A 12,233-nucleotide genomic window follows, 5' to 3' on the forward strand; every position below is an offset into this window, starting at 1 on the left:
TGTGTCATGTTTTGTCTAATCATGTCTCCACATACCCAAACCACATGTCTTGTTCCTCCACCGACACCACTCTCATATTGTCCTAGATATTTTCATTTTAATACTATCATTCCTAGTATTGTTACACATTCAAAGGGACATCCTCATCTTCACCTTCTGGACATGAGATAATTCATTGACTGACCAACATTCTGTCTCATACATCATAGTAGTTCTAACCACCACTTTGTAGAACTTGTCTTTAAGTTAATGTAATTGCACCATCGTATCAACTCTATATGCAATCTTCAATCTTATCCAACTAGCACCAATATAATGTGTAACATCGCTATCAATCTCCCCATCTTCTTGAATAATAGATATATACTTGAAAATTTCCCTCTTTGTGTCTGCTTGTGTATTAGGTCCACACTATTCTCATGTGCTATGTTATTGAACTTGTGATTGATTCTGTTCAACCTGAAGCCTTTAGATTCTAAGGTGTGTCTCCACATCTCTCTTGCTTAGAATTAACTTTTGCTCTAGTCATGTCAATTAGAACTATATCATCCACAAATAATATATTCCTTGCCACCTTATCATGAACTCCTATATAGATACCTTTAAATACATACTAGATTGTACTCGTAGCAAGGGGTTATGGATTTAGAAATTATGGTTGATTATTTATTTAATCATGAAAAGTTTTATGGATACCAAGTGCTTCGAAATTATGGGTGCTTAATTATTTTTTATCATGAAAAATTTTATGGATAACAAGTGCTTAGTTAATATATTTTTATGAATTACTAGTTTTTCTATATAAGTAAAATACTGTCTAAATTCAAAATTAATGTGCGATTGACTTCTAAAAAGCACATGTGCCATTTCTTGTTCTTAGCCTAAAACCCCATGAGATTCTGTTAATGAAGGCACACCTTATATATTCTTGAGTTAGGCTCAAATATCATATCTTCATAATTATAATTGTGTGTTTAACTTCGGAAAATCACATGTATCCTTTTTCATCTTAAGAAAAATTGGCTTACAATGATCAACAAACATGAACATATATGATTACTTGATTACTATTTCTTAGAGACGACTGTTTAACGTACCTTGGCAAGATTTGAATAGATAGAATATTAGTGGAAAAATTATAGCATCAAATATGCTCTTTTCGACTAGATTGTTCAATCTTTAGGCATCTAGGTGAAACCCCAAGTTAATTAACTCCACACAAAGAAAGCTAATTAAGTCAAAACTAGGGGAGCTGGTAAAAAAGTGGCTTTACTCATTAGTCTAAATTATAGAATTAAAATTGGAAATTAGTGATGGAAATCAGGACATTGGAATGGAAAAATGATTTATTGCTTGTAACTCAAAGAGTAAGGTCACTAAAACATCTACTATAAGCCTCCAAAAGTTAAAGATCCGCACAAATTTTAAGTGGAAAAATTATAGCATCAACTATCGAGCTCTTTTCCATCGGCTTCTTCTTTCTTAGGCATCTAGGTGAACCCCTCACCCCCCTGAGTTAATTAACTCAACACGAAGAAAGTTGATTAAGTCAAAACTAGGGTAGGGGAATATAATAAAGTGGCTTTACTCATTAGTCTAAACTATAGAAGTAAAATTGGAAATTAGTGATGGAAATGAGGACATTGGAATGGAAAAAAAAAGATGTTTTATTTCTTGTAACTCAAATATTAAGGTCACTAAAACAACTACTTTAAGCCTCCAAAAGTTAAAGATCCCCAAATAATTTGAGTTTAATATATAACTAGTCATTCGTGGTTACGTGTTTATAGTTTATAACCATCAATACAATACATTAGGGATTATTCTTAAAGATCTTATTACTATATATAGACAACTAGGTAAATTACCTACGCTGTGCCCAGTGGTGAATTGCATCAATAATCTACTTCTGAACATTTGATAATATAAGTCTTTACGAGTGGATATAGCCCTACGATTAATTGTCAAGAATATTTTATCCAAAGATTAAATGAAATACTTTTTTAATCTTAAAACCAAAAAGATTTGTACTAAGTGTTTATGCATTTTGTTATTAATTACTCATTTTTCTATTGTTGTTCATCATCAAATCCTTTAGAAAAGATATGTAATTGTTTCATTGTATATATTTTTATCCTTTTTTTTTGGTTTCTCATCCGATGTCCGGAGCCCACCTTGGAGCTCTGACTAAATCTGGATCACGTGCTGCAGGGCTCATTCTGGCGTGGCGCTTCCAAGAGGATTTTCTCCATTCCCATTGCTCGACCCCGAGACCTCTATTTTCAAAAAGAACTACAAACATTTTATTTATTAATTGCAGAGTTTTCTCCTATTCAAGGTCTCTACATAAGAATCTAAATATTATACATTTTATATAATTAGTTGTGTTTGATAAGTTAATTTAAATTTTAAAACGTATCTTTTGGAGTTCAATTAAATAACGTATGTCTTTCAAATAATTTGGATTAAGTGACGTCTTGACAAGTCCATTATTCAAAATCATTCGTAGTGACACTACTTTGATAGCCAAAAGACATATTTTGTTGTTTATGTTTCCATCAATATGGTTAAAACTTAAGTTTTTTTTTATGACTTTTAACCTAATGTTTATAAAGAGATAATTATTTATTTAATTAATATGAAATCATCCTTCTTTGAGAGGTAATTCATTAAATCCACTCCAACATTTGAACCTCAAACTTTTGAGTAAGGATGAGTAATATACTTATCATCCCACTACATTTCTTTTTTTTTTTGGATGTCCTTTATCGATTGAATGTTTCCATAAGATAGAAAGTTCAATAACTTAAACTCCAGGGTAGTGTAGAACCACCATAACTTCTGAACAATCAAAATTTCCTTCGTGGACATCCCATGGATCTTGAAGCAACTAAAAAATCTGTAGATCAAAGTCATTTATTTTACAAGTTAAAGAACTCTAATCCACATGACACCTATAGTCTAATGATTACATCAAACTCTTGATTAACATATCTTTACTTCAACATTATGATCAAAAGCATAAACATAAACAACAAACTTTAGAATTTGTACACCAAAACAACAATTTAATACATAAGAATAAATTAAAGATTGAAAAAAAACATACCATAACAATAGAATGAAACATAAAGGAAAATATTGATCTCATTGAATGCACATTGTTCACTTAGGGAAATTATTCCCCTCTTGGACCCGAGGTTTAAAAGAATAGATCCTCTCATAATAGATCAAATCTATTCACCAGTGTATTGATACAAAAAATGGTGTCAGTGAGCAACTCAACACAAGCAAAGTACATAAATATTTAATTGTGCAAAAGAAGAAGTTTAGTTCATTGTTTTAAAATGAGAGAAAATCCCTCTATTTATAGACAACAAAGAGTACTGTGAATAAATGTTTATTGTTCCTTATATAAAAGGTCACAACTTTTCATAAAAGTCACAACTTTTCATAGTCGCAACTTTTCATAAAAGTTGCAACTCTTCATAAAATTCGAAACTTTTCATATAAGACAACTTTTCATGAAAGGGGAGAATAATTTTGGAAAAAAATAAATTAAAAGGAAATCCTTGTTTGTGGTGGAGCCACGTAGGCGAGCCTAGGGTAATCTTTATATATATATATATATATATATATATATATATATATATATATATATGCTAAATAGTTTAATTCAAGATAAACTCTAATTTTAATGACCATGAAGAAAATAAGAGCTAAAGGGAATTAGATTTTATATGACCATCATAGATTTTACTACATAAGAGGATGCTTAAGCAATGCAAAGTTATAAAGCGAAAGAAGAAAGTAGAGTTATTAACCTCAAACTTCATTTTACAAATGAATGAAATAAAAGAGATAGATTGTTCTTTAAAGTAACCTGTAGTATTTTTTTTCTTGTCTTCTTCTTCAAATCTGTCCAATAGCTGTTGATAGTTCATCATTTTTGCTTGTGTCTATTGGATACTAGGTAATTTAATCACGCTTCGTGCGGGCATAAATAATATTTCTCAGCTTTTGAATAATCTGTCCAAAAATATATATTGCTATATGAAAAAGAAATATGTTTTTAGAACATTTTAGCAAAAATAAATCATTTGACATTCACACATCTCAAAAATTATAAATATATAATTAATGATAAAATTATCTTGATGTCTAATCATTTCTATCTTTTACATTATTTATCATAATGTATATTTAATGATGTAATTTTCTTTTAAAATTTGAGTATGTTCTAATGTAGCCATTAAACATCACTCTTTATATTTTTTTTGTACATGAAAAATACAGAATCTGATAATTTTATGGTTTGAATAACTCCTTGTGAAAATAAAATCATGTGAAATTTTTAATAATTAATATTATTAATAAATAAGTTATGAACGTTAAAAAATGTACACCACAACAACATAAATAATTTTTTTAGAGACAATCTACTTGTCTGAGGTCAAACGTTCACTACTTTTCTTATTGTTACTCTGTTACTATAACAAAATTTATTAAATTAACAACAAAATAAAATTCATTCTTCAATAAACTGCTGCTCTGAAGACCCTTCTAAATGCTTCATCAATGAAACTTTACGACTTTCTAAAAAATATGTATATATAATTGTTGCATTATGAAAGTACAAGTAGATAAAAATGTTATATTCTAGACTCACGTTAAAGAAATATTCTCAAACATTAAAAATTAAAAATTAGTCTAACCTAGATAACTCAAAATCTCAACAATGACTTGGGTCATGAACAACAATAAATCTATGTTAATAGACATATATTTTGTAGTTTAAGTTATTACTTTTATTTTGAGTAGATTTTGTTTCATATTCTTCAAATTAAGTTTGCCGATAATAGTCATTACTCATACAAAAAATATTTAGAAGAGTCGTTATATTTTCCAACTTATTATTATTTTTACTGTTTTTTCTTATTTCAATTTAGTGCTTCCTATTTTCTAACTAGACTTAGTCAACTTTAGTTGTTCAACTTTTTGAAGTTACTGGCCCCATTTATGACTGTTAGTGGCCCTTTTTATGGTAGTTAGTGGCAGATGTTCTTATTTAGTTTTAATGTTTATGTTTTTCGTTATACAAATTTTTACTTTCTGCAGATTAATATACAGAAGGAATTTCACAAGTTCATTCTATTATTAATTTTCAAATCAGTTTCTTGAGTATTTTTGTTCTAACAGTGGCATCAGAGCCTCTAGTTGACCTTACATGACCAAAAGGTTTTAACCTACAACAAAAATTGCATCTAACAACCTACCTTTAAATCAACCATACACTTTTTCTAAATGGTCTGATCTGTGAAGGTGCAAGCTTTTTTGCAAGCCTATGAACTTTGGAAAACTGTGATGGACGATAAACCACTTGCTGCTCTACCAGAAAATCCTACCTTGGCTCAGATCAAATCAAACAATGAAGAAAAGGCAAAGAAATCTAAAGCCAAATCACTTATGCAGAATGCTGTGGCAGATTCTATGTTTTACAAAATCGTGGCTTGGAAAACTGCAAAAGAGTCTTGGGATAGGTTGACAGAAGAATATCAAGGCAGTGATAGAACACGTCAAATGCAAGTGTTGAACCTATAAAGAGAGTTTGAGTCCTTGAATATGCAGGAGGATGAAACTATCAGTAAGTATGGTGATCGACTCTCCTTAATTATTAATAACGTTAGACTTCTAGGTGAAGAATTTACAGACAAACGAATCATGGAGAAAGTTCTTGTGACTCTTCCCGAGAGGTTTGAATCTAAGATTTCCTCACTTGAAGAACCCAAGGACCTAGGAAAACTTTCATTAGGTGAACTAATGAGTCCTCTTCAAGCACAAGATCAAAGGAGGATTATGAGACGGGAAAAGTGATATACCGTGGTTTCACGGTATTATTAATACTTTTTCCTTAAGTTTAGTGTGTCCAAAAGCCTTTTGTGCTAATTTTTATAGAAGTTTCTCTTTATTTTGCAGGAAATCTGTCAAAAGATGAATGCGGAGATTTTGAGCGAAGAAATGCAGAAGAGACCACCTACGGAGCTTATGAAGGTCCGTCGTGCTTGTGACGGTCCGTAGGTGGCAGCGTAGTGCAGCTGCTGAAGGAAGATGGGGAAGTATGACCAAGTGTGGGGTTACGGAGTCCATGACGGTCCTTCGTGTCTATGACGGTCCGTCTTGCAGGTTCGTCATGAAGTTCAGAGAAGTAATCCCAGTACCCATATTCCAAGAGTTGAAGTATTTTGGAATGAGACCCTTGACGGACCGTCGTGTCTGTGATGGTCCGTCATACTTGCCGTCGAGGGTATGAAGAGAGCAGCAGAAGAAATTGCACAAGTATGGGACGACAGAGTCCATGACGGTCCGTCGTGACCACGACGATCCGTCGCGAGTTCCGTCGACCCAGCCACGTTTTGACAGAGTTCCAGCAAATAGAGTCCTTGTTTAATTAGGTTTTTATTTTCTATAAATAGTTCGAAAAAACCTCTTTTTTGAGGTTAGACTCCGTATCGTTAGACACCGTATTAGTAGACACTGTATTGTTAGACTTTTGATTATCATTAGACTTTTTATGAAATTATTGATTACTTTGAGATTCTTGCAAGTGATTATTAATGATTAATCAAGCAAACTTTCGAATTTTACTTTTTCTCATTGAAGTAAGTACATGAATTCTTATCTAATATTTTTGAATATTGTGATTATTACTATGCGTAACTAAACTCCATAACTAAAGTTGTGGAAACCATATGCAAATAATGAGATAAAACCTAACTAAAATAACAATTCTAGAATAGTGTCTTGCATGTATTAATAATTCTTTCGCTTAGAAGTCTTTTTAACGGATGGCCAACGTTAGAACTCGCCTTAATGCTACTTGTCGGACCAAGGAGGTAGATAATAGGAAAAGAATTATCAACATAGATTTAGTGTATACTATCTAATAGGCTAGTATTGATTGGTACGAGGTAATAAATTAGTCAAATATCGAATACGACGCTTAATATGAGGTAAAGATAAGGGTTAGGATAGCAACACACGTAGCCGGACCAAGGTGCGGAGTGAGATTTTCTAGATGCCGGACCAAGGATTTAGAAATACATAACTTATCACTTTGCATGCAAGATACTAGGAAAGAATTATTATAGTTAGAATTATCAAGTTATGAACCTGTGGGGAACACGTAAATCCTAGCTACTTTGATTAATTGATTAAACTCCAACATTCAAAGCTGTTAAGTGTCTCTTTCAATTTCATTAGTTATTTTCATTCATTTAGAAATAGAAACCCCCCCTTTTATTGTTTTTGATTTCCAAGGATGTAATTGACCGAACAATTATAATAATAGGTTAAAGTTAAGTCTAAACTGTTTTTCTCGTGGGAACGATCCCAACCTCACTAGTTGGGTTATTTACTTGACATGACCGCTTTACTTCTTATTTGAGAAGTAAGTTTGAGCGTATCAAATTTTGGCGCCGCTGCCGGGGAATATTGCTTTTAGATTAACTTGAACTTATTACTATAGTTTAGTTGATATTTTCTTGATTTTACTTTGTTTTATTGTTTTTGATTTTTTTCAGAACTATCCTCCTTGTTTGCCAAATATACGGAAAGGAAGAGAACCATTGTTTCCCTAGTATCACGAATTAGAGCGTACACTGCGCAATATGAATCGAAACTTGGGAATAAATGAGGATGATCCGAACCAGAACATCCCAGCTCCGGTTGATGTTCATGGTCAATTGTTACCCGATGCTCCGGGTGAACACCAATAAAGTAGACAAAATCCTGTTCGACGGCCCCAAGCATACTACAGAGGCTATGATAACATAGCAGACTCCGATGGGCCACTTGTTTTACCTCCTCTACCCACAGGCCACACCTTTGTGATAACTAGTAGCCTGATGCAAATGTTCACTGCCAGAGGTTTGTTTTCAGGACTACCTTCTGAGGATCCACATGACCATATAGCTAAGGTAAGGGCAGTGTGTAAAAGCTGTGTAGGGAGGCCTGATTTGGATTTAGATGTAATAGGGCTCAGAGTGTTTCCTCTCTCAGTGACGCGAGAGGCTGCTATATGGTTCACTGAGCTCCCATACAACTCAATCTTCACTTGGGACCAACTAAGGGATGTTTTCTTAGCACACTACTATCCGGTCTCTAAGAAACTAAACCACAAAGACAGAGTGAACAACTTTGTGGCACTACCAGGAGAGTCAGTTAGCAGTTCTTGGGATAGATTCACCTCATTCTTGAGAAGTGTTCCAAATCACCGTATCGATGATGAATCACTGAAGGAATACTTCTATCGGGGACAGGATGATAATAATAAAGCGGTGTTGGACACTATAGCAGGTGGATCTTATGGGGAATGCCCTTATGCTGAGATTGCCAAAAAATTAGAGAAAATCTCTCGGAATAATAAAGCTTGGAGTACTAGGATGTCTGATACAGGGATAAACGCCTTCGCAGTGCAGTCCACTCACAACCCAGCCACAGATGAGATTCGCGATGAAATGGCTCGGATGAGAACCGAGTTTGGGTTGGTACTAAAACATGTCATTGGGGGTGCAGAAAAGATAAATGCAGTCAACTACTTGTCGAAACCACCGCCACAAAATGAAGAGTGTTATTATGAGGAGGATTCCTATGCAGTAAATAAACAGACGGGGGTTTCCGACCAAGTGCCCAAGGCTCTAATCAGGAGAATTGGCGCCAAGGTCAAGGGAACCAAGGTCGGAACTATGGTAACTACAATCGTGAGGGTTATTATGTCCGAGATGGAAACTACAACCGCGACAACAACTTCAACAGGGGTAGCTATGGTAATAGAAACGACAGGAATGGACCTTATGTTCCTCCTCAAAATCGTGAAGTTACTCCTAAGAATGGTGGAGGTAGTATGTCGCGAGTTGAGGATATGTTGCATAAAATGATGAGGAGGTTCGATGCTAGTGATGAGTACAATAAAGAGTTGAGGAATGATATAGCGGGTATTGGGCAAAAAGTCGATACACATGCAATATCAATTAAGCAACTTGAGTTACAATTGGACCAATTATCTGCGACTGTGAACACACAGCAACCGGGCACTCTTCCTTGCAACACTGTCCAAAATCTGAAAAATGATGGACATTGTATGGCAATTACTGCTCGCGGTGGCAAGCAAACCATTGACCCACCTATGCCGTCTAATGAGAAAAAGGTGACAAAAGATACTGATAAAGTGGTAGATGTTGATGGTGAATTAGAGGATAACACTGTAAAAGATGCTGAAGGGCCTAAAAAGGTAAATCCCATGTCCAGTCCACCACCCCCATTTCCTCAAAGATTATTTAAAAAGACCGAGGATGGTAAATATCGGTGTTTTATAACAATGCTGAAGCAACTTTCTATCAATGTCCCTTTGGTAGAAGCTTTAGAACTAATGCCCGGTTACGCCAAGTTTATGAAAGATCTGGTCACAAAGAAAAGATCGGTCACTTTTGAGGATGATGATAGAATGCAGCATTGTAGTGCTATTGCTACAAGATCTCTGGTACAAAAGAAAGAAGATCCGTGTGCGTTCACTATTCTTTGCAATCGGGCTATTACATTTTGCGAATGCATTATGTGATCTGGGGGCAAGCATAAATCTCATGCCCGTCTCGATTTACAAGAAGTTGGGTTTGGGTGATCCAAAGCCCATTGCGATGCGGCTACTGATGGCTGATCGAACAGTAAAAAGGTTTATAGGGATACTCCATGATATGCTAGTAAAAGTGGAGTCGTTCATATTTCCGGCAGATTTTGTTATTCTTGATTGGGAAGTCAATTTTGAAGTGCCCATTATTCTTGGGAGGCCATTCCTTGCTACGGGAAGAGCCTTAGTCGACATGGAAAAGGGGCAGATAAAATTTCGGTTGAACAATGAGAATGTGACCTTTAACATTTGTAGGTCCATGAGGCAGAGTGGTGAACTCCAATCGGTATTTGCTATATCCTACAACATAGGTGAGACATCTGAGACACAAGTAGAGAACGTCTAGGTGTGGAAGCATTAGCGGCAGTGATAATGAATTTTGATAGCGATTTCATTGAAGAGTATGAGTCATTAGTTGCGGCTCTTGACCGAGGTGATGTTTGGTTTAAAATGAAGAAATATGATCTAGATATGAAGAATCGCGAGCCCCCACCTGCGAAACCATCTATAGAGGAGGCTCCAAAATTAGAACTAAAAGCTCTCCCTCCTCATCTCAGGTATGAATTCTTAAGAAATGGTGACACTTTGCCTGTAAGCATTGCATCAGACCTGAATGAACAACAAGTTGAGAGTTTGGTGAAGGTGCTAAAAAGGTTCAAAAGAGCTATTGGGTGGACTATTGCGGACATTATTGGGGTCCTCCTGGTATTTGCTCTCATAAAATCCAACTCATGCCTGATCATAAGCCAAGTATTGAGCACCAGAGACGCTTAAATCCTCCTATGCAAGAGGTCGTGAAGAAGAAAATCATTAAGTGGTTGGATGCCGGAGTAATCTATCCAATCGCCGATAGTAGTTGGGTATGCCCGGTTCAGTGTGTAACTAAGAAAGGGGGAATGACTATGGTCCCCAATGAAAAAATGAACATGTTCCAATGAGACTGGTTACTGGATGGAGGGTGTGTATGGATTACCGTAAACTAAATTCATGAACTGAAAAAGACCACTTTCCTATGCCCTTCATGGATCAGATGTTGGATAGACTTGGCGGAAAAGGGTGGTACTGTTTTCTTGATGGATATTCGGGGTATAATCAGATTTCTATTGAACCAGAACATCAAGAGAAAACCACTTTTACTTGTCCATATGTGACCTTTGCGTTCAGAAGAATGTCGTTTGGGTTGTGCAATGCACCTGCCACATTTCAGAGATGTATGATGTGGATATTTTCTGACACGGTGGAGGATACTATAGAAGTTTTTATGGATGATTTTTCTGTGGTTGGTGATTCATTCGAGCGGTGTTTGACCAATTTATATGAGGTCCTTAAGAGATGTGAAGGCTGCAATTTAGTACTAAATTGGGAAAAATGTCATTTCATGGTGAAAAAGGGTATTATTTTGGGTCATCGCATTTAAAAAAGGGCATAGAGGTTGATCGAGCTAAAGTTGAGGTAATAGAGAGACTTCCCCCACCGATCTCTGTGAAAGGTGTGAGAATCTTTCTTGGGCATGCAGGTTTTTACCGGAGATTCATCAAAGACTTTTCAAAGATTGCACATCCATTGTGCAAACTGCTGGAGAAAGATTATAAATTTTGTTTTGATGAATCCTGTCTTAAAGCATTCAGTGAGCTAAAAGAAAAATTGGTGTCTGCGCCTATCATTATTTCTCCGGATTGGAACAGTCCATTTGAGGTGATGAGCGATGCTAGTGGGGTGGATCTTGGTGTAGTATTGGGACAGAGAAAAAACAAAATCCTTCACCCCATTTACTATGCTAGTAAGGCCCTAAATGAAGCTCAGAAGAACTACACAGTAACCGAGCAAGAACTCCTTGCAGTAGTCTTTGCTTTTGAGAAATTTTGGTCCTATTTGCTAGGTACTAGAGTTATAGTGCATACTGACTAATCAACATTGAGATATTTGATGGTAAAGAAGGATGCGAAACCTAGGCTGATTCGTTGGGTATTACTGCTACAAGAATTTGACATTGAAGTGATGGATAAAAAAGGAACTGAAAATCAAGTTGCTGATCACCTGTGTCGTCTAGAGGATGAAGCTAAGAGAGAGTTAGGGGATAAGACTGATATTGATGATACTTTCCCCGATGAGCATGTATTGGCTGCTTCACAATACTTGATCCCATGGTTCGCAGATTTTGCAAACTATCTGGCTAATGATATTGTTCCATTGGACTTGTCCTTTCATCAAAGAAAAAAGTTCATGTACGATGTGAAGAAGTTCTTTTGGGATGAACCATACTTATATAGGAGTTGTGCTGACGGGCTTATTCGGCGTTGTGTGCCAGAATGTGAGATGTTGAGTGTGTTGGAGGCATGCCATTCCTCTCCCATTGGTGGACATCACAGCGGTATCTGAACCGCTCATAAGATATTACAATGTGGTTACTATTGGCCAACTCTTCATCAAGATGCTCATGAGTTTGCTAAAGCATGTGACAGGTGCCAACGAGATGGCGTCATTTCAAGAAAGCAAGAGCTCCCTCTAAACCCCATTCTTGTGATTGAGTTATTTGATGTTTGGGGTATTC

Source organism: Solanum lycopersicum, chromosome 5 (assembly GCF_036512215.1).
Source record: "Solanum lycopersicum chromosome 5, SLM_r2.1".
NCBI classification, from domain to species: Eukaryota; Viridiplantae; Streptophyta; class Magnoliopsida; order Solanales; family Solanaceae; genus Solanum; species Solanum lycopersicum.